This window comes from Oncorhynchus mykiss, chromosome 7 (assembly GCF_057628025.1).
Source record: "Oncorhynchus mykiss isolate SJ-2025 chromosome 7, ASM5762802v1, whole genome shotgun sequence".
In the NCBI taxonomy this organism is placed as follows: domain Eukaryota; kingdom Metazoa; phylum Chordata; class Actinopteri; order Salmoniformes; family Salmonidae; genus Oncorhynchus; species Oncorhynchus mykiss.
Window position 1 is genome coordinate 17,905,421 of NC_143028.1, and position 27,055 is coordinate 17,932,475.

General features: G+C 48.7%; 1 protein-coding gene and 1 long non-coding RNA gene across 3 annotated transcripts in view; both read right to left on the reverse strand.

Annotated features, from left to right (window-relative positions):
• The window catches only part of LOC149982338 (uncharacterized), a 41,773-nt gene extending 15,560 nt beyond the window's left edge, over positions 1-26,213 (reverse strand). The window contains exon 1 of the long non-coding RNA XR_016497137.1: positions 96-26,213. This is a non-coding gene — a long non-coding RNA (uncharacterized LOC149982338). The remainder of the gene's footprint in view (positions 1-95) is intronic.
• The window catches only part of ahr2 (aryl hydrocarbon receptor 2), a 110,894-nt gene that overhangs the window by 47,099 nt on the left and 36,740 nt on the right, over positions 1-27,055 (reverse strand). The gene's annotated exons all lie outside the window — the stretch shown is intronic.

A 27,055-nucleotide genomic window follows, 5' to 3' on the forward strand; every position in this document is an offset into this window, starting at 1 on the left:
CCTGAAGGGTGTTTTATTTATGCCACTGAGTCTCCTCTCTACCTCCAACCTGAAGGGTGTTTTCTTTGTCACTGAGTCTCCTCTCTACCTTCAACCTGAAGGGTGTTTTCTTTGTCACTGAGTCTCCTCTCTACCTCCAACCTGAAGGGTGTTTTCTTTATGCCACTGAGTCTCCTCTACCTCCAACCTGAAGGGTGTTTTCTTTGTCACTGAGTCTCCTCTACCTCCAACCTGAAGGGTGTTTTCTTTATGTCACTGAGTCTCCTCTCTACCTCCAACCTGAAGGGTGTTTTCTTTATGTCACTGAGTCTCCTCTCTACCTCCAACCTGAAGGGTGTTTTCGTTATGTCACTGAGTCTCCTCTCTACCTCCAACCTGAAGGGTGTTTTCTTTATGTCACTGAGTCTCCTCTCTACCTCCAACCTGAAGGGTGTTTTCTTTATGTCACTGCGTCTCCTCTCTACCTCCAACCTGAAGGGTGTTTTCTTTATGTCACTGAGTCTCCTCTACCTCCAACCTGAAGGGTGTTTTCTTTGTCACTGAGTCTCCTCTCTACCTCCAACCTGAAGGGTGTTTTCTTTATGCCACTGAGTCTCCTCTACCTCCAACCTGAAGGGTGTTTTCTTTGTCACTGAGTCTCCTCTACCTCCAACCTGAAGGGTGTTTTCTTTATGTCACTGAGTCTCCTCTACCTCCAACCTGAAGGGTGTTTTCTTTATGTCACTGAGTCTCCTCTCTACCTCCAACCTGAAGGGTGTTTTCTTTATGTCACTGAGTCTCCTCTACCTCCAACCTGAAGGGTGTTTTCTTTGTCACTGAGTCTCCTCTACCTCCAACCTGAAGGGTGTTTTCTTTATGTCACTGAGTCTCCTCTACCTCCAACCTGAAGGGTGTTTTCTTTATGTCACTGAGTCTCCTCTCTACCTCCAACCTGAAGGGTGTTTTCTTTATGCCACTGAGTCTCCTCTACCTCCAACCTGAAGGGTGTTTTCTTTATGTCACTGAGTCTCCTCTCTACCTCCAACCTGAAGGGTGTTTTCTTTGTCACTGAGTCTCCTCTCTACCTCCAACCTGAAGGGTGTTTTCTTTATGTCACTGAGTCTCCTCTCTACCTCCAACCTGAAGGGTGTTTTATTTATGCCACTGAGTCTCCTCTCTACCTCCAACCTGAAGGGTGTTTTCTTTGTCACTGAGTCTCCTCTCTACCTTCAACCTGAAGGGTGTTTTCTTTGTCACTGAGTCTCCTCTCTACCTCCAACCTGAAGGGTGTTTTCTTTATGCCACTGAGTCTCCTCTACCTCCAACCTGAAGGGTGTTTTCTTTGTCACTGAGTCTCCTCTACCTCCAACCTGAAGGGTGTTTTCTTTATGTCACTGAGTCTCCTCTACCTCCAACCTGAAGGGTGTTTTCTTTATGTCACTGAGTCTCCTCTCTACCTCCAACCTGAAGGGTGTTTTCTTTATGTCACTGAGTCTCCTCTACCTCCAACCTGAAGGGTGTTTTCTTTGTCACTGAGTCTCCTCTACCTCCAACCTGAAGGGTGTTTTCTTTATGTCACTGAGTCTCCTCTACCTCCAACCTGAAGGGTGTTTTCTTTATGTCACTGAGTCTCCTCTCTACCTCCAACCTGAAGGGTGTTTTCTTTATGCCACTGAGTCTCCTCTACCTCCAACCTGAAGGGTGTTTTCTTTATGTCACTGAGTCTCCTCTCTACCTCCAACCTGAAGGGTGTTTTCTTTGTCACTGAGTCTCCTCTCTACCTCCAACCTGAAGGGTGTTTTCTTTATGCCACTGAGTCTCCTCTACCTCCAACCTGAAGAGTGTTTTCTTTATGTCACTGAGTCTCCTCTCTACCTCCAACCTGAAGGGTGCTTTCTTTGTCACTGAGTCTCCTCTCTACCTCCAACCTGAAGGGTGTTTTCTTTATGCCACTGAGTCTCCTCTCTACCTCCAACCTGAAGGGTGTTTTCTTTATGTCACTGAGTCTCCTCTACCTCCAACCTGAAGGGTGTTTTCTTTATGTCACTGAGTCTCCTCTCTACCTCCAACCTGAAGGGTGTTTTCTTTATGTCACTGAGTCTCCTCTCTACCTCCAATCTGAAGGGTGTTTTCTTTATGTCACTGAGTCTCCTCTCTACCTCCAACCTGAAGGGTGTTTTCTTTATGTCACTGAGTCTCCTCTACCTCCAACCTGAAGGGTGTTTTCTTTGTCACTGAGTCTCCTCTACCTCCAACCTGAAGGGTGTTTTCTTTATGTCACTGAGTCTCCTCTCTACCTCCAACCTGAAGGGTGTTTTCTTTATGTCACTGCGTCTCCTCTCTACCTCCAACCTGAAGGGTGTTTTCTTTATGTCACTGAGTCTCCTCTACCTCCAACCTGAAGGGTGTTTTCTTTATGTCACTGAGTCTCCTCTACCTCCAACCTGAAGGGTGTTTTCTTTATGTCACTGAGTCTCCTCTACCTCCAACCTGAAGGGTGTTTCTTTGTCACTGAGTCTCCTCTACCTCCAACCTGAAGGGTGTTTTCTTTATGTCACTGAGTCTCCTCTCTACCTCAAACCTGAAGGGTGTTTTCTTTATGCCACTGAGTCTCCTCTACCTCCAACCTGAAGGGTGTTTTCTTTATGTCACTGAGTCTCCTCTCTACCTCCAACCTGAAGGGTGTTTTCTTTGTCACTCAGTCTCCTCTCTACCTCCAACCTGAAGGGTGTTTTCTTTATGCCACTGAGTCTCCTCTACCTCCAACTTGAAGGGTGTTTTCTTTATGTCACTGAGTCTCCTCTCTACCTCCAACCTGAAGGGTGCTTTCTTTGTCACTGAGTCTCCTCTCTACCTCCAACCTGAAGGGTGTTTTCTTTATGTCACTGAGTCTCCTCTACCTCCAACCTGAAGGGTGTTTTTCTTTGTCACTGAGTCTCCTCTCTACCTCCAACCTGAAGGGTGTTTTCTTTATGCCACTGAGTCTCCTCTACCTCCAACCTGAAGGGTGTTTTCTTTATGCCACTGAGTCTCCTCTACCTCCAACCTGAAGGGTGTTTTCGTTATGTCACTGAGTCTCCTCTCTACCTCCAACCTGAAGGGTGTTTTCTTTATGCCACTGAGTCTCCTCTCTACCTCCAACCTGAAGGGTGTTTTCTTTATGTCACTGAGTCTCCTCTACCTCCAACCTGAAGGGTGTTTTTCTTTGTCACTTAGTCTCCTCTCTACCTCCAACCTGAAGGGTGTTTTCTTTATGCCACTGAGTCTCCTCTCTACCTCCAACCTGAAGGGTGTTTTCTTTATGTCACTGAGTCTCCTCTCTACCTCCAACCTGAAGGGTGTTTTCTTTATGTCACTGAGTCTCCTCTCTACCTCCAACCTGAAGGGTGTTTTCTTCATGTCACTGAGTCTCCTCTCTACCTCCAACCTGAAGGGTGTTTTCTTTATGTCACTGAGTCTCCTCTCTACCTCCAATCTGAAGGGTGTTTTCTTTATGTCACTGAGTCTCCTCTCTACCTCCAACCTGAAGGGTGTTTTCTTTATGTCACTGAGTCTCCTCTACCTCCAACCTGAAGGGTGTTTTCTTTGTCACTGAGTCTCCTCTACCTCCAACCTGAAGGGTGTTTTCTTTATGTCACTGAGTCTCCTCTCTACCTCCAACCTGAAGGGTGTTTTCTTTATGTCACTGCGTCTCCTCTCTACCTCCAACCTGAAGGGTGTTTTCTTTATGTCACTGAGTCTCCTCTACCTCCAACCTGAAGGGTGTTTTCTTTATGTCACTGAGTCTCCTCTACCTCCAACCTGAAGGGTGTTTTCTTTATGTCACTGAGTCTCCTCTACCTCCAACCTGAAGGGTGTTTCTTTGTCACTGAGTCTCCTCTACCTCCAACCTGAAGGGTGTTTTCTTTATGTCACTGAGTCTCCTCTCTACCTCAAACCTGAAGGGTGTTTTCTTTATGCCACTGAGTCTCCTCTACCTCCAACCTGAAGGGTGTTTTCTTTATGTCACTGAGTCTCCTCTCTACCTCCAACCTGAAGGGTGTTTTCTTTGTCACTCAGTCTCCTCTCTACCTCCAACCTGAAGGGTGTTTTCTTTATGCCACTGAGTCTCCTCTACCTCCAACTTGAAGGGTGTTTTCTTTATGTCACTGAGTCTCCTCTCTACCTCCAACCTGAAGGGTGCTTTCTTTGTCACTGAGTCTCCTCTCTACCTCCAACCTGAAGGGTGTTTTCTTTATGTCACTGAGTCTCCTCTACCTCCAACCTGAAGGGTGTTTTTCTTTGTCACTGAGTCTCCTCTCTACCTCCAACCTGAAGGGTGTTTTCTTTATGCCACTGAGTCTCCTCTACCTCCAACCTGAAGGGTGTTTTCTTTATGCCACTGAGTCTCCTCTACCTCCAACCTGAAGGGTGTTTTCGTTATGTCACTGAGTCTCCTCTCTACCTCCAACCTGAAGGGTGTTTTCTTTATGCCACTGAGTCTCCTCTCTACCTCCAACCTGAAGGGTGTTTTCTTTATGTCACTGAGTCTCCTCTACCTCCAACCTGAAGGGTGTTTTTCTTTGTCACTTAGTCTCCTCTCTACCTCCAACCTGAAGGGTGTTTTCTTTATGCCACTGAGTCTCCTCTCTACCTCCAACCTGAAGGGTGTTTTCTTTATGTCACTGAGTCTCCTCTCTACCTCCAACCTGAAGGGTGTTTTCTTTATGTCACTGAGTCTCCTCTCTACCTCCAACCTGAAGGGTGTTTTCTTCATGTCACTGAGTCTCCTCTCTACCTCCAACCTGAAGGGTGTTTTCTTTATGTCACTGAGTCTCCTCTCTACCTCCAACCTGAAGGGTGTTTTCTTTATGTCACTGAGTCTCCTCTCTACCTCAAACCTGAAGGGTGTTTTCTTTATGCCACTGAGTCTCCTCTACCTCCAACCTGAAGGGTGTTTTCTTTATGTCACTGAGTCTCCTCTCTACCTCCAACCTGAAGGGTGTTTTCTTTGTCACTCAGTCTCCTCTCTACCTCCAACCTGAAGGGTGTTTTCTTTATGCCACTGAGTCTCCTCTACCTCCAACTTGAAGGGTGTTTTCTTTATGTCACTGAGTCTCCTCTCTACCTCCAACCTGAAGGGTGCTTTCTTTGTCACTGAGTCTCCTCTCTACCTCCAACCTGAAGGGTGTTTTCTTTATGTCACTGAGTCTCCTCTACCTCCAACCTGAAGGGTGTTTTTCTTTGTCACTGAGTCTCCTCTCTACCTCCAACCTGAAGGGTGTTTTCTTTATGCCACTGAGTCTCCTCTACCTCCAGCCTGAAGGGTGTTTTCTTTATGCCACTGAGTCTCCTCTACCTCCAACCTGAAGGGTGTTTTCGTTATGTCACTGAGTCTCCTCTCTACCTCCAACCTGAAGGGTGTTTTCTTTATGCCACTGAGTCTCCTCTCTACCTCCAACCTGAAGGGTGTTTTCTTTATGTCACTGAGTCTCCTCTACCTCCAACCTGAAGGGTGTTTTTCTTTGTCACTTAGTCTCCTCTCTACCTCCAACCTGAAGGGTGTTTTCTTTATGCCACTGAGTCTCCTCTCTACCTCCAACCTGAAGGGTGTTTTCTTTATGTCACTGAGTCTCCTCTCTACCTCCAACCTGAAGGGTGTTTTCTTTATGTCACTGAGTCTCCTCTCTACCTCCAACCTGAAGGGTGTTTTCTTCATGTCACTGAGTCTCCTCTCTACCTCCAACCTGAAGGGTGTTTTCTTTATGTCACTGAGTCTCCTCTCTACCTCCAACCTGAAGGGTGTTTTCTTTATGTCACTGAGTCTCCTCTACCTCCAACCTGAAGGGTGTTTTCTTTATGTCACTGAGTCTCCACTCTACCTCCAACCTGAAGGGTGTTTTCTTTATGTCACTGAGTCTCCTCTACCTCCAACCTGAAGGGTGTTTTCTTTATGTCACTGAGTCTCCTCTCTACCTCCAACCTGAAGGGTGTTTTCTTTATGTCACTGAGTCTCCTCTACCTCCAACCTGAAGGGTGTTTTCTTTGTCACTGAGTCTCCTCTCTACCTCCAACCTGAAGGGTGTTTTCGTTATGTCACTGAGTCTCCTCTCTACCTCCAACCTGAAGGGTGTTTTCTTTATGTCACTGAGTCTCCTCTACCTCCAACCTGAAGGGTGTTTTCTTTATGTCACTGAGTCTCCTCTACCTCCAACCTGAAGGGTGTTTTCTTTATGCCACTGAGTCTCCTCTACCTCCAACCTGAAGGGTGTTTTCGTTATGTCACTGAGTCTCCTCTCTACCTCCAACCTGAAGGGTGTTTTCTTTATGCCACTGAGTCTCCTCTCTACCTCCAACCTGAAGGGTGTTTTCTTTATGTCACTGAGTCTCCTCTACCTCCAACCTGAAGGGTGTTTTACTTTGTCACTTAGTCTCCTCTCTACCTCCAACCTGAAGGGTGTTTTCTTTATGCCACTGAGTCTCCTCTCTACCTCCAACCTGAAGGGTGTTTTCTTTATGTCACTGAGTCTCCTCTCTACCTCCAACCTGAAGGGTGTTTTCTTCATGTCACTGAGTCTCCTCTCTACCTCCAACCTGAAGGGTGTTTTCTTTATGTCACTGAGTCTCCTCTCTACCTCCAACCTGAAGGGTGTTTTCTTTATGTCACTGAGTCTCCTCTACCTCCAACCTGAAGGGTGTTTTCTTTATGTCACTGAGTCTCCACTCTACCTCCAACCTGAAGGGTGTTTTCTTTATGTCACTGAGTCTCCTCTACCTCCAACCTGAAGGGTGTTTTCTTTATGTCACTGAGTCTCCTCTCTACCTCCAACCTGAAGGGTGTTTTCTTTATGTCACTGAGTCTCCTCTACCTCCAACCTGAAGGGTGTTTTCTTTGTCACTGAGTCTCCTCTCTACCTCCAACCTGAAGGGTGTTTTCGTTATGTCACTGAGTCTCCTCTCTACCTCCAACCTGAAGGGTGTTTTCTTTATGTCACTGAGTCTCCTCTACCTCCAACCTGAAGGGTGTTTTCTTTATGTCACTGAGTCTCCTCTACCTCCAACCTGAAGGGTGTTTTCTTTATGTCACTGAGTCTCCTCTCTACCTCCAACCTGAAGGGTGTTTTCTTTATGTCACTGAGTCTCCTCTACCTCCAACCTGAAGGGTGTTTTCTTTGTCACTGAGTCTCCTCTCTACCTCCAACCTGAAGGGTGTTTTCTTTATGTCACTGAGTCTCCTCTACCTCCAACCTGAAGGGTGTTTTCTTTATGTCACTGAGTCTCCTCTCTACCTCCAACCTGAAGGGTGTTTTCTTTATGTCACTGAGTCTCCTCTACCTCCAACCTGAAGGGTGTTTTCTTTGTCACTGAGTCTCCTCTCTACCTCCAACCTGAAGGGTGTTTTCGTTATGTCACTGAGTCTCCTCTCTACCTCCAACCTGAAGGGTGTTTTCTTTATGTCACTGAGTCTCCTCTACCTCCAACCTGAAGGGTGTTTTCTTTATGTCACTGAGTCTCCTCTACCTCCAACCTGAAGGGTGTTTTCTTTATGCCACTGAGTCTCCTCTACCTCCAACCTGAAGGGTGTTTTCGTTATGTCACTGAGTCTCCTCTCTACCTCCAACCTGAAGGGTGTTTTCTTTATGCCACTGAGTCTCCTCTCTACCTCCAACCTGAAGGGTGTTTTCTTTATGTCACTGAGTCTCCTCTACCTCCAACCTGAAGGGTGTTTTACTTTGTCACTTAGTCTCCTCTCTACCTCCAACCTGAAGGGTGTTTTCTTTATGCCACTGAGTCTCCTCTCTACCTCCAACCTGAAGGGTGTTTTCTTTATGTCACTGAGTCTCCTCTCTACCTCCAACCTGAAGGGTGTTTTCTTTATGTCACTGAGTCTCCTCTCTACCTCCAACCTGAAGGGTGTTTTCTTCATGTCACTGAGTCTCCTCTCTACCTCCAACCTGAAGGGTGTTTTCTTTATGTCACTGAGTCTCCTCTCTACCTCCAACCTGAAGGGTGTTTTCTTTATGTCACTGAGTCTCCTCTACCTCCAACCTGAAGGGTGTTTTCTTTGTCACTGAGTCTCCTCTCTACCTCCAACCTGAAGGGTGTTTTCGTTATGTCACTGAGTCTCCTCTCTACCTCCAACCTGAAGGGTGTTTTCTTTATGTCACTGAGTCTCCTCTACCTCCAACCTGAAGGGTGTTTTCTTTATGTCACTGAGTCTCCTCTCTACCTCCAACCTGAAGGGTGTTTTCTTTATGTCACTGAGTCTCCTCTCTACCTCCAACCTGAAGGGTGTTTTCTTTATGCCACTGAGTCTCCTCTACCTCCAACCTGAAGGGTGTTTTCTTTATGTCACTGAGTCTCCTCTCTACCTCCAACCTGAAGGGTGTTTTCTTTATGCCACTGAGTCTCCTCTACCTCCAACCTGAAGGGTGTTTTCTTTATGTCACTGAGTCTCCTCTACCTCCAACCTGAAGGGTGTTTTCTTTATGTCACTGAGTCTTCTCTCTACCTCCAACCTGAAGGGTGTTTTCTTTATGTCACTGAGTCTCCTCTACCTCCAACCTGAAGGGTGTTTTCTTTATGTCACTGAGTCTCCTCTACCTCCAACCTGAAGGGTGTTTTCGTTATGTCACTGAGTCTCCTCTCTACCTCCAACCTGAAGGGTGTTTTCTTTATGTCACTGAGTCTCCTCTACCTCCAACCTGAAGGGTGTTTTCTTTATGTCACTGAGTCTCCTCTCTACCGCCAACCTGAAGGGTGTTTTCTTTATGTCACTGAGTCTCCTCTCTACCTCCAACCTGAAGGGTGTTTTCTTTATGCCACTGAGTCTCCTCTACCTCCAACCTGAAGGGTGTTTTCTTTATGTCACTGAGTCTCCTCTCTACCTCCAACCTGAAGGGTGTTTTCTTTATGCCACTGAGTCTCCTCTACCTCCAACCTGAAGGGCGTTTTCTTTATGTCACTGAGTCTCCTCTACCTCCAACCTGAAGGGTGTTTTCTTTATGTCACTGAGTCTCCTCTACCTCCAACCTGAAGGGTGTTTTCTTTATGTCACTGAGTCTTCTCTCTACCTCCAACCTGAAGGGTGTTTTCTTTATGTCACTGAGTCTCCTCTACCTCCAACCTGAAGGCTGTTTTCTTTATGTCACTGAGTCTCCTCTCTACCGCCAACCTGAAGGGTGTTTTCTTTATGTCACTGAGTCTCCTCTCTACCTCCAACCTGAAGGGTGTTTTCTTCATGTCACTGAGTCTCCTCTCTACCTCCAACCTGAAGGGTGTTTTCTTTATGTCACTGAGTCTCCTCTCTACCTCCAACCTGAAGGGTGTTTTCTTTATGTCACTGAGTCTCCTCTACCTCCAACCTGAAGGGTGTTTTCTTTATGTCACTGAGTCTCCACTCTACCTCCAACCTGAAGGGTGTTTTCTTTATGTCACTGAGTCTCCTCTACCTCCAACCTGAAGGGTGTTTTCTTTATGTCACTGAGTCTCCTCTCTACCTCCAACCTGAAGGGTGTTTTCTTTATGTCACTGAGTCTCCTCTACCTCCAACCTGAAGGGTGTTTTCTTTGTCACTGAGTCTCCTCTCTACCTCCAACCTGAAGGGTGTTTTCGTTATGTCACTGAGTCTCCTCTCTACCTCCAACCTGAAGGGTGTTTTCTTTATGTCACTGAGTCTCCTCTACCTCCAACCTGAAGGGTGTTTTCTTTATGTCACTGAGTCTCCTCTCTACCTCCAACCTGAAGGGTGTTTTCTTTATGTCACTGAGTCTCCTCTCTACCTCCAACCTGAAGGGTGTTTTCTTTATGCCACTGAGTCTCCTCTACCTCCAACCTGAAGGGTGTTTTCTTTATGTCACTGAGTCTCCTCTCTACCTCCAACCTGAAGGGTGTTTTCTTTATGCCACTGAGTCTCCTCTACCTCCAACCTGAAGGGTGTTTTCTTTATGTCACTGAGTCTCCTCTACCTCCAACCTGAAGGGTGTTTTCTTTATGTCACTGAGTCTTCTCTCTACCTCCAACCTGAAGGGTGTTTTCTTTATGTCACTGAGTCTCCTCTACCTCCAACCTGAAGGGTGTTTTCTTTATGTCACTGAGTCTCCTCTACCTCCAACCTGAAGGGTGTTTTCTTTATGTCACTGAGTCTCCTCTACCTCCAACCTGAAGGGTGTTTTCTTTATGTCACTGAGTCTCCTCTCTACCGCCAACCTGAAGGGTGTTTTCTTTATGCCACTGAGTCTCCTCTACCTCCAACCTGAAGGGTGTTTTCTTTATGTCACTGAGTCTCCTCTCTACCTCCAACCTGAAGGGTGTTTTCTTTATGCCACTGAGTCTCCTCTACCTCCAACCTGAAGGGCGTTTTCTTTATGTCACTGAGTCTCCTCTACCTCCAACCTGAAGGGTGTTTTCTTTATGTCACTGAGTCTCCTCTACCTCCAACCTGAAGGGTGTTTTCTTTATGTCACTGAGTCTTCTCTCTACCTCCAACCTGAAGGGTGTTTTCTTTATGTCACTGAGTCTCCTCTACCTCCAACCTGAAGGGTGTTTTCTTTATGTCACTGAGTCTCCTCTCTACCGCCAACCTGAAGGGTGTTTTCTTTATGTCACTGAGTCTCCTCTCTACCTCCAACCTGAAGGGTGTTTTCTTTATGCCACTGAGTCTCCTCTACCTCCAACCTGAAGGGTGTTTTCTTTATGTCACTGAGTCTCCTCTCTACCTCCAACCTGAAGGGTGTTTTCTTTATGTCACTGAGTCTCCTCTACCTCCAACCTGAAGGGTATTTTCTTTATGTCACTGAGTCTCCTCTCTACCTCCAACCTGAAGGGTGTTTTCTTTATGTCACTGAGTCTTCTCTCTACCTCCAACCTGAAGGGTGTTTTCTTTATGTCACTGAGTCTCCTCTCTACCTCCAACCTGAAGGGTGTTTTCTTTATGTCACTGAGTCTCCTCTACCTCCAACCTGAAGGGTGTTTTCTTTATGTCACTGAGTCTCCTCTACCTCCAACCTGAAGGGTGTTTTCTTTATGTCACTGAGTCTTCTCTCTACCTCCAACCTGAAGGGCGTTTTCTTGTGGATGGTGGATTTGTGCCTGAAGACACTTAGCTTATGTAAACATGGCTGGGTTTCTTGATTCATCTCCATAAGGTTAGGTAAATGCTGGTGCTGTGCCAGGGGAGTGCTGCTCTGTGCTGAGGGCTGCTTGGTTTCCTACAGTACAGAGCAGAGCAGCTGGCGTCTGACTGACACTGTAGACTTGCGTCCCAAATGGCACCCTATTCCCTACCGCGTGCACTACTTTTGACCAGCTTCCCTATATATATATTATACTACGTTTGACCAAAGCTAGTCAAAAGTAGTGCACTATATAGGGAATAGGGTGCCATTTGGAATGCACTATCGCTGTAGCACCAGCTGCAGCACCAGCTGCACATAGAGCTGAGAAAGAGACAACCAAAGCTGGGGGGCTTCAAACTTCAAACTGATCTCTGGACCCGGGGACGGGGGACGGAGGGTGAGGACGATTACTGAGAAACACCAGACACATGCTAAGACACAGGCACACACACACAAGCATGCATGCACACACTCAAGCAGGCATAAACACAGACACACACACACACACACAACTATGTCTTACTATACTTGTGAGGACTTTTTAGAAACCGACAATTGATTCCCATTCAAAATCCCATTTTATTTTCCCTAACCCCTAACCCTAAACCTAACCCTAAACCTAACCCTAACCTTAACCCCACACACCACAGCCACAAGCTGTTCTCTACCTTACAGTCGGGCAGAAGGCATCAGTGCATGAGGTCTGATACCAACAGGCTCAGAGACAGTTTCTATCTACAAGCCATTACACTGCTGAACACTTGAACTGGATTGGACTGAACTGGACTGACCACCTGCTCTGATTCTCCACACCTTAGTACACATGTACTCACTTATATACACACACACACACACACACACACACACACACACACACACACACACACACACATTCTGCCTCTGTACCCACAAACCTATTCTGCATCTGTACCCACACACCTATTCTGCATCTGTACCCACACCCCTATTCTACCTCTGTACCCACACACCTATTCTACCTCTGTACCCACACACCTATTCTGCCTCTGTACCCACACCCCTATTCTGCCTCTGTACCCACACACCTATTCTGCCTCTGTACCCACACCTCTATTCTGCCTCTGCCACTGTGCCAGCCAGCCAGGCACTTAAAAGTTTGTTGAATGCTTCCATAATGGCTGTGGGTGCTTGCCAAAAGTACAGCATGGTTTACACAAGGAACGCAGTGAGTCTGAACAAGCCGTCCATTCTGCTGTGATTTGAATTCATCAGGGCAGAGCCAAATGAATGAAGGCTGTTAGCTATGCTCTCATGCCCACGGAGACACTGGCATGATGAGGATAACAAAACAAGGTCACGCCAGGCAGGGCATGCCAGCCAGCTGATCTGATCTGGAGTGCAACAAGTTGCCCACCCGGAGGTGCAGTAGGTCATGAGTTAATGATAGTGTGGAAGCAGACTAGAGGGACATTACAGTCCAAATGCTGTTCGACAAGATTATGGACTACGTCTGGATAACAGCCGGGTTTACTGACGCCGTAGACAAGTCAGGTAGCCTGGCGGTTAGACCATCGGGCCAGTAACCGAAAGGTCGCTGGTTTGAATACCTGAGCTGACAAGGTGAAACAACTCAATGTGCCCTTGAGGAAGGCATTTAACTATAATTTGTTCCAGGGGTTTCGTACTACTATGGCTGACCTGGTAAAAAAAAACACATTTCACTGCACCTATGTTGTGTATATGACATAAAATTATCTCTCTCTACTACTGCAGTACTACACACTTTCTAAACCCTATCCCCCCCCCCCTTCACTTTCTAAACCCTATCCCCCCCCCTTCACTTTCTAAACCCTATCCCCCCCCCTTCACTTTCTAAACCCTATCCCCCCCCCCTTCACTTTCTAAACCCTATCCCCCCACCTTCACTTTCTTTCTCGCTCTCTCTCTTTCGCTAAATAAACTCTTTACACGCAAAGCCACTGCATCTGCCAATTACTGTCAGTCAACAGCTCCAAGAGGGCTTTTGGGAAGAAAGCAGGGCAGGCCAACCTCCAGGTGGGCTGGCCCAGCCTAAATACTGCCGGCTCCTTTAAAACCTCTACTAGTTCCTATGAGTCAGGGGGACATGCGGGGAGGGGAGAGGCTAGGAGGAGGAGGAGGAAAGGAGGCAAAGGGGGCAGCTAAAATTGGATTTCGCAAAAACTATGTGAGAGAAAGGCAGCGAGAGAGAGAGAGATGCAGCATCCCAAATGGCACCCTGTTCCCATTTAGTGTACTACTTTTGAACAGATCCATAACGGTAGTGCACTATATAGGAAACAGGGTGCTATGTGGGACGCAGCCAGAGAGTGGAAGGAAAATACAGATTGGAGAGAAGGGTTGGGGAGGTTTGTTAAGAGTGGTTGGGGCCTTAAGGGGCCGGTGGTTTGGACATGGAGAGCTACTGGGCCTCTGGAGCTGAAGGGACCGAATATACCATTAATATGATGCTGACGTTCCCAGAAGGCAACATGGAACCTCGGGTTGACTCCCTCCCCCCTTCTCTCTCTCCCACCTCCACGCCCTGCCCTGCCACTGGCTCGACTCCCCGAACCGTCTGGCAGCCCTCCAAACCGCCAACCCTCCATCCCTCTAACCCCCTGTCTGTCGTGAGGCCTCCGCCTGGCTCTGGCTGGCATGACTGACTCCAAACCTCCATGGAGCCACGTTAAAAAAAACAACAGTCTGGTCTGTCTCAGCCCAGTTTATAGGCTGAGAGATAAACAACAGTCTGGTCTGTCTCAGCCCAGTTTACAGGCTGAGAGATAAACAACAGTCTGGTCTGTCTCAGCCCAGTTTACAGGCTGAGAGATAAACAACAGTCTGGTCTGTCTCAGCCCAGTTTACAGGCTGAGAGATAAACAACAGTCTGGTCTGTCTCAGCCCAGTTTACAGGCTGAGAGATAAACAACAGCAGCGACAACAACAACTCTCCTGCAAAGGATAGCAGAAATTCAAAACTATTAGTTTCAGTTTGAATACCACATTTGTTTTCTGGGTTGTTACAGGCAACAGAACATTTGAGAACATCAGAGCAATTGACAATCTATTAGTGCAAATAAATGTGTTTCATCATTTCCTTGTTTGGACAGGTGTGCGGGTCGAGCAGAGAGTTAGTGTGTTTTACTGTACTTCTCTCTGTTGAAAATGATTTCAGATACGTTATCTGTGCTTGATTGAGCTTGCCTGGCTTAATGGACAAATAGAGTAGTCCCAAACTGCAAACCCCTTCCACCCGGAGCTCCAGGCAGGCTCGAGCAAACGCTCAAGGTATTGGAAAGACTGAATCGTTGATGAACCCAGGTCTGCACCAGCCAGGTGTGAGTTTGAGCTGGCTTCTGATAGAGTGCCAAGCAGTTTCACTCAGCGCCGCGACCAGGAAGGACGCCAGTACTGAGAAAACAAAGTATGCAGAAGACATTTTGGGCCGCTGTGTGGCTGAGACGAGAGAGAGTGCGGGGCTTGTGCCAGCCCGCCAGACACATTCACATCCCAATGAGACTGTGAGAGGGGTGGGGGTGGGGGGGAGATAGAGAAAGAGTGAACAGGATAGAAAGTAGAGTTAGACAGTGAGGGTGTGAGAGAAAACCCCTTAATAAACCCCCGAGGACAACAGAGCTACTCCCGGAGGTTGTGAAATCGAGAACAGGAGTACACAATGACTGGTCTAACTGAACTGCGTCGGTTCTGCTCTGCGCAGCGCCAAACACTTCCGTGTTCGACAGCCATCTGCACTTGGTTTCTATAGCAGCAGTATGTACAGGACAGTGTGGACCCACGCTTTCTCTGACAAAGCAGTTCATCACATACTGTACTTCCTCTTCTTGAGCTTCGGCCATTTTGAAGTCACCGAAGCACATTGTAAGAGGCTTTCAGGGCTGTCGAGACTTATTGTTGTTATTGTATCATGACAGTTAAAGTAAAGGACAAGGTGTGGCTAGTTTGTTATTCTATTTTATTTTTTTTAAGTGTGAGGTATTATCGCTTTTCCAAATTGAGATTGTGCTCCTCTGGCTCATTCAGAAACGTGTCCTCACGTTCTGTACACCTCAGGGCATGCTAACTGCATTACAAATTAGCTGTCACAAGGGGAGTTTCTAAATATTTGTTATACTCTTTATCAATTTTTTTTGGCCATGGGTAAAGTTAAAGTTCCCATAATCAACAGTGTGGTTGGTGTAGATACAGTCCTTACTGTGACGTGAGTCAGTGGGTGATTTCAGACCTTGATCAGCATAGGGGGAAAATCCACGCACATCAAACGCTAAGCTACTTACCTCCCACAGACAGAGAAGGACCATTTCCAATTTGCAACTCTGCAAGTCTGAAACAAAGGCATCACTGATTTGGATTCTCCGAAATTGTCATCACACAAAAATATGAAATATCTACTTTCAGGCAAAGAGAGAAGGAGGCGAAACGGAGACGATAGAAAGAGGAATTGTAGAGTATAGTGCTCAGTTGTGGTGCCAAGTGCTGCGGGGACAGAAGGGTAAAGATGTGGTACCAGCATGGCCCTGTGGTAAGCATGACACTCTCTCTAGTGATGCTGCTGGGTAGAGGTGGCAGCATGGCCCTGTGGTAAGCATGACACTCTCTCTAGTGATGCTGCTGGGTAGAGGTGGCAGCATGGCCCTGTGGTAAGCATGACACTCTCTCTAGTGATGCTGCTGGGTAGAGGTGGCTGCATGGCCCTGTGGTAAGCATGACACTCTCTCTAGTGATGCTGCTGGGTAGAGGTGGCAGCATGGCCCTGTGGTAAGCATGACACTCTCTCTAGTGATGCTGCTGGGTAGAGGTGGCTGCATGGCCCTGTGGTAAGCATGACACTCTCTCTAGTGATGCTGCTGGGTAGAGGTGGCAGCATGGCCCTGTGGTAAGCATGACACTCTCTCTAGTGATGCTGCTGGGTAGAGGTGGCAGCATGGCCCTGTGGTAAGCATGACACTCTCTCTAGTGATGCTGCTGGGTAGAGGTGGCAGCATGGCCCTGTGGTAAGCATGACACTCTCTCTAATGATGCTGCTGGGTAGAGGTGGCAGCATAGCCCTGTGGTAAGCATGACACTCTCTCTAGTGATGCTGCTGGGTAGAGGTGGCAGCATGGCCCTGTGGTAAGCATGACACTCTCTCTAGTGATGCTGCTGGGTAGAGGTGGCAGCATGGCCCTGTGGTAAGCATGACACTCTCTCTAGTGATGCTTCTGGGTAGAGGTGGCTGCATGGCCCTGTGGTAAGCATGACACTCTCTCTAGTGATGCTGCTGGGTAGAGGTGGCAGCATGGCCCTGTGGTAAGCATGACACTCTCTCTAGTGATGCTGCTGGGTAGAGGTGGCAGCATGGCCCTGTGGTAAGCATGACACTCTCTCTAGTGATGCTGCTGGGTAGAGGTGGCTGCATGGCCCTGTGGTAAGCATGACACTCTCTCTAGTGATGCTGCTGGGTAGAGGTGGCAGCATGGCCCTGTGGTAAGCATGACACTCTCTCTAGTGATGCTGCTGGGTAGAGGTGGCAGCATGGCCCTGTGGTAAGCATGACACTCTCTCTAGTGATGCTGCTGGGTAGAGGTGGCAGCATGGCCCTGTGGTAAGCATGACACTCTCTCTAATGATGCTGCTGGGTAGAGGTGGCAGCATAGCCCTGTGGTAAGCATGACACTCTCTCTAGTGATGCTGCTGGGTAGAGGTGGCAGCATGGCCCTGTGGTAAGCATGACACTCTCTCTAGTGATGCTGCTGGGTAGAGGTGGCAGCATGGCCCTGTGGTAAGCATGACACTCTCTCTAGTGATGCTTCTGGGTAGAGGTGGCAGCATGGCCCTGTGGTAAGCATGACACTCTCTCTAGTGATGCTGCTGGGTAGAGGTGGCTGCATGGCCCTGTGGTAAGCATGACACTCTCTCTAGTGATGCTGCTGGGTAGAGGTGGCAGCATGGCCCTGTGGTAAGCATGACACTCTCTCTAGTGATGCTGCTGGGTAGAGGTGGCAGCATGGCCCTGTGGTAAGCATGACACTCTCTCTAGTGATGCTGCTGGGTAGAGGTGGCAGCATGGCCCTGTGGTAAGCATGACACTCTCTCTAATGATGCTGCTGGGTAGAGGTGGCAGCATAGCCCTGTGGTAAGCATGACACTCTCTCTAGTGATGCTGCTGGGTAGAGGTGGCAGCATGGCCCTGTGGTAAGCATGACACTCTCTCTAGTGATGCTGCTGGGTAGAGGTGGCAGCATGGCCCTGTGGTAAGCATGACACTCTCTCTAGTGATGCTTCTGGGTAGAGGTGGCAGCATGGCCCTGTGGTAAGCATGACACTCTCTCTAGTGATGCTGCTGGGTAGAGGTGGCTGCATGGCCCTGTGGTAAGCATGACACTCTCTCTAGTGATGCTGCTGGGTAGAGGTGGCAGCATGGCCCTGTGGTAAGCATGACACTCTCTCTAATGATGCTGCTGGGTAGAGGTGGCAGCATAGCCCTGTGGTAAGCATGACACTCTCTCTAGTGATGCTGCTGGGTAGAGGTGGCAGCATGGCCCTGTGGTAAGCATGACACTCTCTCTAGTGATGCTGCTGGGTAGAGGTGGCAGCATGGCCCTGTGGTAAGCATGACACTCTCTCTAGTGATGCTGCTGGGTAGAGGTGGCTGCATGGCCCTGTGGTAAGCATGACACTCTCTCTAGTGATGCTGCTGGGTAGAGGTGGCAGCATGGCCCTGTGGTAAGCATGACACTCTCTCTAGTGATGCTGCTGGGTAGAGGTGGCTGCATGGCCCTGTGGTAAGCATGACACTCTCTCTAGTGATGCTGCTGGGTAGAGGTGGCAGCATGGCCCTGTGGTAAGCATGACACTCTCTCTAGTGATGCTGCTGGGTAGAGGTGGCAGCATGGCCCTGTGGTAAGCATGACACTCTCTCTAGTGATGCTGCTGGGTAGAGGTGGCAGCATGGCCCTGTGGTAAGCATGACACTCTCTCTAATGATGCTGCTGGGTAGAGGTGGCAGCATAGCCCTGTGGTAAGCATGACACTCTCTCTAGTGATGCTGCTGGGTAGAGGTGGCAGCATGGCCCTGTGGTAAGCATGACACTCTCTCTAGTGATGCTGCTGGGTAGAGGTGGCAGCATGGCCCTGTGGTAAGCATGACACTCTCTCTAGTGATGCTTCTGGGTAGAGGTGGCTGCATGGCCCTGTGGTAAGCATGACACTCTCTCTAGTGATGCTGCTGGGTAGAGGTGGCAGCATGGCCCTGTGGTAAGCATGACACTCTCTCTAGTGATGCTGCTGGGTAGAGGTGGCAGCATGGCCCTGTGGTAAGCATGACACTCTCTCTAGTGATGCTGCTGGGTATAGGTGGCTGCATGGCCCTGTGGTAAGCATGACACTCTCTCTAGTGATGCTGCTGGGTAGAGGTGGCAGCATGGCCCTGTGGTAAGCATGACACTCTCTCTAGTGATGCTGCTGGGTAGAGGTGGCAGCATGGCCCTGTGGTAAGCATGACACTCTCTCTAGTGATGCTGCTGGGTAGAGGTGGCAGCATGGCCCTGTGGTAAGCATGACACTCTCTCTAATGATGCTGCTGGGTAGAGGTGGCAGCATAGCCCTGTGGTAAGCATGACACTCTCTCTAGTGATGCTGCTGGGTAGAGGTGGCAGCATGGCCCTGTGGTAAGCATGACACTCTCTCTAGTGATGCTGCTGGGTAGAGGTGGCAGCATGGCCCTGTGGTAAGCATGACACTCTCTCTAGTGATGCTTCTGGGTAGAGGTGGCAGCATGGCCCTGTGGTAAGCATGACACTCTCTCTAGTGATGCTGCTGGGTAGAGGTGGCTGCATGGCCCTGTGGTAAGCATGACACTCTCTCTAGTGATGCTGCTGGGTAGAGGTGGCAGCATGGCCCTGTGGTAAGCATGACACTCTCTCTAGTGATGCTGCTGGGTAGAGGTGGCAGCATGGCCCTGTGGTAAGCATGACACTCTCTCTAGTGATGCTGCTGGGTAGAGGTGGCAGCATGGCCCTGTGGTAAGCATGACACTCTCTCTAATGATGCTGCTGGGTAGAGGTGACAGCATAGCCCTGTGGTAAGCATGACACTCTCTCTAGTGATGCTGCTGGGTAGAGGTGGCAGCATGGCCCTGTGGTAAGCATGACACTCTCTCTAGTGATGCTGCTGGGTAGAGGTGGCAGCATGGCCCTGTGGTAAGCATGACACTCTCTCTAGTGATGCTTCTGGGTAGAGGTGGCTGCATGGCCCTGTGGTAAGCATGACACTCTCTCTAGTGATGCTGCTGGGTAGAGGTGGCAGCATGGCCCTGTGGTAAGCATGACACTCTCTCTAGTGATGCTGCTGGGTAGAGGTGGCAGCATGGCCCTGTGGTAAGCATGACACTCTCTCTAATGATGCTGCTGGGTAGAGGTGGCTGCATGGCCCTGTGGTAAGCATGACACTCTCTCTAGTGATGCTGCTGGGTAGAGGTGGCAGCATGGCCCTGTGGTAAGCATGACACTCTCTCTAGTGATGCTGCTGGGTAGAGGTGGCAGCATGGCCCTGTGGTAAGCATGACACTCTCTCTAGTGATGCTGCTGGGTAGAGGTGGCAGCATGGCCCTGTGGTAAGCATGACACTCTCTCTAATGATGCTGCTGGGTAGAGGTGGCTGCATGGCCCTGTGGTAAGCATGACACTCTCTCTAGTGATGCTGCTGGGTAGAGGTGGCAGCATGGCCCTGTGGTAAGCATGACACTCTCTCTAGTGATGCTGCTGGGTAGAGGTGGCAGCATGGCCCTGTGGTAAGCATGACACTCTCTCTAGTGATGCTGCTGGGTAGAGGTGGCAGCATGGCCCTGTGGTAAGCATGACACTCTCTCTAATGATGCTGCTGGGTAGAGGTGGCAGCATAGCCCTGTGGTAAGCATGACACTCTCTCTAGTGATGCTGCTGGGTAGAGGTGGCAGCATGGCCCTGTGGTAAGCATGACACTCTCTCTAGTGATGCTGCTGGGTAGAGGTGGCAGCATGGCCCTGTGGTAAGCATGACACTCTCTCTAGTGATGCTTCTGGGTAGAGGTGGCTGCATGGCCCTGTGGTAAGCATGACACTCTCTCTAGTGATGCTGCTGGGTAGAGGTGGCAGCATGGCCCTGTGGTAAGCATGACACTCTCTCTTGTGACGCTGCTGGGTAGAGGTGGCAGCATGGCCCTGTGGTAAGCATGACACTCTCTCTAGTGATGCTGCTGGGTAGAGGTGGCTGCATGGCCCTGTGGTAAGCATGACACTCTCTCTAGTGACGCTGCTGGGTAGAGGTGGCAGCATGGCCCTGTGGTAAGCATGACACTCTCTCTAGTGACGCTGCTGGGTAGAGGTGGCAGCATGGCCCTGTGGTAAGCATGACACTCTCTCTAGTGACGCTGCTGGGTAGAGGTGGCAGCATGGCCCTGTGGTAAGCATGACACTCTCTCTAGTGACGCTGCTGGGTAGAGGTGGCAGCATGGCCCTGTGGTAAGCATGACACTCTCTCTAATGATGCTGCTGGGTAGAGGTGGCAGCATGGCCCTGTGGTAAGCATGACACTCTCTAGTGACGCTGCTGGGTAGAGGTGACAGCATGGCCCTGTGGTAAGCATGACACTCTCTCTAGTGACACTGCTGGGTAGAGGTGGTTGCATGGCCCTGTGGTAAGCATGACACTCTCTCTAGTGACGCTGCTGGGTAGAGGTGGCAGCATGGCCCTGTGGTAAGCATGACACTCTCTCTAGTGACGCTGCTGGGTAGAGGTGGCAGCATGGCCCTGTGGTAAGCATGACACTCTCTCTAGTGATGCTGCTGGGTAGAGGTGGCTGCATGGCCCTGTGGTAAGCATGACACTCTCTCTAATGATGCTGCTGGGTAGAGGTGGCAGCATGGCCCTGTGGTAAGCATGACACTCTCTCTAGTGACGCTGCTGGGTAGAGGTGACAGCATGGCCCTGTGGTAAGCATGACACTCTCTCTAGTGACACTGCTGGGTAGAGGTGGTTGCATGGCCCTGTGGTAAGCATGACACTCTCTCTAGTGACGCTGCTGGGTAGAGGTGGCAGCATGGCCCTGTGGTAAGCATGACACTCTCTCTAGTGACGCTGCTGGGTAGAGGTGACAGCATGGCCCTGTGGTAAGCATGACACTCTCTCTAGTGATGCTGCTGGGTAGAGGTGGCTGCATGGCCCTGTGGTAAGCATGACACTCTCTCTAGTGATGCTGCTGGGTAGAGGTGGCTGCATGGCCCTGTGGTAAGCATGACACTCTCTCTAGTGACGCTGCTGGGTAGAGGTGGCAGCATGGCCCTGTGGTAAGCATGACACTCTCTCTAGTGACACTGCTGGGTACAGTAGCATTTGGGCTACTGAGGGATTTTCCCTGGTGGTGTAGTGACTCACATATTTGACTATGTTCCAACCTTCACACCGCATCAGAAAGGCCCATGCCATATTTTCTTATACAATACTCTGATGTGCCATACTCTTTCTTATACAATACTCTGATGTGCCATACTCTTTCTTATACAATACTCTGATGATGAGCCATACTCTTTCTTATACAATACTCTAACGATGAGCCATACTCTTTCTTATACAATACTCTAATGATGAGCCATACTCGTTCTTATACAATACTCTAACTATGAGCCATACTCTTTCTTATACAATACTCTGATGATGTGCCATACTCTTTCTTATACAATACTCTGATGATGAGCCATACTCTTTCTTATACAATACTCTGATGTGCCATACTCTTTCTTATACAATACTCTAATGAGGAGCCATACTCTTTCTTATACAATACTCTAACGATGAGCCATACTCTTTCTTATACAATACTCTAATGACAGAAGCAAGGAAACGGAAGGGGAAAAAGGCCATGTCAGGCAAATGGTCGAAAGTAGAAATAGGGATCCATATCATAGAAATAGAATCCATAGAACGGGCTTGGATTTTATTCTATGATACACATACAGCGGCTTCATCTGTAGATACACTATATAGACACACTATAGGCACACTACAGAAATACTATAGACACACTATATATACTGTACACTATATATACAAAGGTATGTGGACACCCCTTCAACTTAGTGGATTCGGCTATTTCAGCCACACCCGTTGCTGACAGGTGTATAAAATCGAGCACACAGCCATGCAATCTTAATAGACAAACATTGGCATTAGAATGGCCTTACTGAAGAGCTCAGTGACTTTCAATGTCAGTTGGCCTGCAGTGCTAGAGCCCCGGCCAACTGTAAAAGCTGTTATTAACCTCTATGAGCATCAACGGCTCAGCCGGGGTAGTGGTTGGCCACACAAGCTCACACAATGTGACCGCCGAGTGCTGAAGTGCGTAAAAATCGTCTGCCCTCGGTTGCAGCACTCACTACTGCCTCTGGAAGCAACGTCAGCACAGTAACTGTTTGTTAGGAGCTTCATGAAATGGGTTTCCATTGCCGAGCAGCCGCACACAAGCCTGGTGGTGTAAAGATCGCCGCCAATGGACCCAGGAGCATTGGAAACGCGTCCTCTGGAGTGATGAATCACGCTTCACCATCTGGCAGTCTGACGGACGAACCTGCCCCAATGCATACTGTAGTGCCAACTGTACAGTTTGGTGGATGAGGAATAATGGTCTGGGGCTGTTTTTCATGGTTCGGGCTAGGCCCCTTAGTTCCAGTGAAGGGAAATATTAATGCTACAGCATACAATGACATTCTAGACGATTCTGTGCTTCCAACTCTGTGGCAACAGTTTGGGGAAGCACTTTCCTCTTTCAGCATGACAATGCCCCGTGCACGAAGTCCATACAGAAATGATTTGTTGAGATTGGTGTGGAAGAACTTGACTGGCCTGCACAGAGCCCTGACTTCAACCCCATCGAACATCTTTGGGATGAATTGGAACACCGACTGCGAGCCAGGTCTCATTGCCCAACATCAGTGCCGCCCTCACTAATGCTCTTGTGGCTGAATGGAAGCAAGTCCCCACAGAAATGTTCCAACATCTAGTGGAAGCCTTCCCAGAACAGTGGAGGCTGTTATAGCAGCAAAGGGGAGGACCAACTCCATATTAATGCCCATGATTTTGGAATGAGATGTTTGACGAGCAGGTGTCCACATACTTTTGCCATGTAGTGTATCAATGTATTGAGAAATTCAACAGGTTGTTTATAGCTAGCCATAAAGTCAATGGGGCTGAAACAACTGTGTGTGTGTGTGTGTGTGTGTGTGTGTGTGTGTGTGTGTGTGTGTGTGTGTGTGTGTGTGAAGCCACAGCACAACTGAACCAGAACACTGACCCTGCACACAGGCGAGTACACACACACACACACACAGACACAGGCAGGCAGGCACACGCACGCACACACACACATGCACACGCACTTACACACGCACACACACACACTTGTGGTGGGGGAAATGATATTGATACTTTGACTCCAAGTATCGGTTTTATATATTTTTTGCTAGGTAGAGTTAGCGATAGTTGGCTGTACCTGCGGCAAAATGTTTCATCCTATAGCTTGTTTTCTTTGAAAATAGTGAGACAACATGTTTTCAGTACTATTGTTTCCCCGACTGATCAAAACTCATTTGATCACACTCTCGTCTCTCTGCAGCAGACATATAGCGGGGAATATGCGTGGAACATCGAATCGCAGTATCAAATCGTAATGTCGTGAGGATTGCCATGCATAGCAGCACCTAAATATCATGGTTATATCGTACCATGTGGTCCCTGTCAATTCCCAGCCCTAACGCACACACATGCACACACAGGTGAGTGAGTGAAGGATCGTGGGAGATCAGCAGCTGCTTCTGAGTTGTCCAATCAGCAGCGTTTCTTTAACGATGTCACAAACAGGCCTAATTACAGGGCAGTGAGAGAAAGTTAAAAAAAAAAACAACACAAGACAGACTCCCTGTATCAGATTACACAACACATTGTGTGTGTGTGTGTGTGTGTGTACACAACACATTAATCACAGCTAACGGTCTTGTCAAATCTATTCCATGCAACATTCCATTCTCCAAAAGCTGCATACTTACAGTATCAGTACTTATTTCCTCGCACACAGTACATGTACAGTTGAAGTCGGAAGTTTAGATACACTGAGGTTGGAGTCATTAAGACTCGTTTTTCAACCACTCCACACATTTCTTGTTAACAAACTATAGTTTTGGCAAGTCTACTTCATGCAAGACACAAGTCATTTTTCCAACAATTGTTTACAGAAATGTTATTTCACTTATAATTCACTGTATCACAAGTCCAGTGGGTCAGAAGTTTACAAACACTAAGTTGACTGTGCCTTTAAACAGCTTGGAAAATTCCAGAAAATGTGGTCATGACTTTAGAAGCTTCTGACAGGCTAATTGACATCATTTGAGTCAATTGGAGGTGTACCTGTGGATGTATTTCAAGGCCTACCTTCAAACTCATTGCCTCTTTGCTTGACATCATGTGAAAATCAAAAGACCTCAGAATTAAAATTGTAGACCTCTACAAGTCTGGTTCATCCTTGGGAGCAATTTCCAAATGCCCGAAGGTACCACGTTCATCTGTACAAACAATAGTACGCAAGTATAAACACCATGGGACCACGCAGCTGTCACACTGCTCAGGAAGGAGACGCGTTCTGTCTCCTAGAGATGAACGTACTTTGGTGCGAAAATTGCAAATCAATCCCAAATCAATCCCAGAACCCAATGAAAACCCTGTGTTTCTAGGTCAAACGTTTTTGTTGCATTTCAGTCTTCTGTGATGTATATAAAGTGTAATATTGGGATGCAACTCAAAATGTAATACATTTCAACTCTATATCTGCCATGGTATAGTTGTCTTCTTTGTTTAAGCCCAGAACCATGTGTGTGAGGAGTATAACAAAGATTAAGCCACAAACTTGGTCATCCAACAACCGTTTGCAGATGGCCATTCGTCATTTCTATGACAATGTCACATAGACATAACCAATGACATGTTGCTCAATCTACCATTGACCTCATAGGTTGCACTCTGTGAGTGATTGTGTTTTTAGACAGGACTGAACTGTTCAATCTTAGAAAAAAAGGGGTTCCTAAAAGGTGCCTCGGCTGTCCCCATTGGAGAACCCTTTTTGGATCCAGGTAGAACCCTTTTGGGTTCCATGTAGACACCTTTGTGGAAATGGTTCTACATGGAACCCAAAAGGGTTCCACCTAGTACGAAAAAGTGTTCTACAACGGGTTCTCTTATGGGGACAGCCGAAGAACACTTTTAGGTTCTCGATAGCATCTTTATTTTTTTAAGAGTGTAGGCATCTCACGCCTCTCTTTTCGAAAGACCATCATATGGTCAGCAGGAATCGAACCCACAACCCTTGCAAGTGCCATGCTCTACCAACTGAGCCACACATGACTTCATGGGGCCTTCTTGCTCCAGATTCCCAGACATTCAAATCCAGCCTGCTTTAAATACAGTGTGAGAATGCAAATAGAAGTCTACATACTGCACATTCTACCCTTCCTCCCTCGTTCTTTCTCCCCCCCCACTTCCCCCCCGGGTTTCCTCTCAGGGAAGAAGGAAGTGAATGTAATCTAACAGGCTGGGGTTTTTTTAGCAGCTAGGCCCTAATCGCCCTCCCATCCACCCACCCACCCTTGTCTTCTTGGTGCAGAGTTCCATATCATGGAAATTAGAAGTGATGCCTTGAAGTGATGATTCCAAACGAAAGCAGAGGAGGAGGACGAGAGAGAGGAAGAAAGAGACAGAGAGAGAGAGGAATATGAAGGGAACGAGAGAGAAAGAGAGAAGAAGAGATAAAGAGATATAACCTGAGTTGCCGACTGCTTTTGCATGCCACAATGACTGGAGGGGAAGAGCGTCCACGTGTGTGACTACACTCTGTGTGTGTGTGTGCACGTGTGCGTGGGGTGTGTGTGTTCGCCACACAACAGGTTGCCATGGTGGCGGAGGGAGCCATGGAAAATTATCGTTGGCTATTGACTAATGAAGCAGCTGCTGGGATGTTTATTCCGTTCCTGGATGACTGGCCTCATCCCTTCCCCCTCTCCTCTCATCTCCACCCCTCCCCCCTCTCCTCTCCTCCACTTCACCCTCTCCTCTCCTCTCCTCCACTTCCCCCTCTCCTCTCCTCTCCTCTACTTCCCCCCCTCCTCTCCTCCACTTCCCCCTCTCCTCTCCTCCACTTCCCCTCTCCTTTCCTCCACTTCCCCCTCTCCTCTCCTCCACTTCCCCTCTCCTCTCCTATACTTCCCCCTCTCCTCTCCTCCACTTCCCCTCTCCTCTCCTCCACTTCCCCCTCTCCTCTCCTCCACTTCACTCTCACCTCTCATCTCCTCTCCTCCACTTCCCCCTCTCCTCTCCTCCACATCACCCTCTCTTCTCCTCCACTTCCCCCCCTCTCCTCCACTTCCCTCTCTCCTCTCCTCCACTTCCCCCTCTCCTCTCCTCTCCTCCACTTCTCCTCTCCTCTCCTCCACTTCATCATCTCCTCCACTTCACCCTCTCCTCCACTTCCCCCTCTCCTCTCCTCCATTTCCTCTTCTCCTCTCCTCCTCCTCCTCTCCTCTCCTCCACTTCCCCCTCTCCTCTCCTCCACTTCACCCTCTCCTCCACTTCACCCTCTCCTCTCCTCCACTTCACTCTCACCTCTCCTCTCCTCCACTTCCCCCTCCTCTCCTCCACTTCCCTCTCTCCTCTCCTCCACTTCCCCCTCTCCTCTCCTCTCCTCCACTCCTCCTCTCCTCTCCTCCACTTCACCCTCTCCTCCACTTCCCCTTCTCCTCCACTCTCACCTCTCCTCTCCCCCACTTCCCCCTCTCCTCTCCTCCACTTCACCCTCTCCTCTCCTCCACTTCCCCCTCTCCTCTCCTCCACTTCCCTCTCTCCTCTCCTCCACTTCCCCCTCTCCTCTCTTACACTTCACTCTCACCTCTCCTCTCCTCCACTTCCCTCT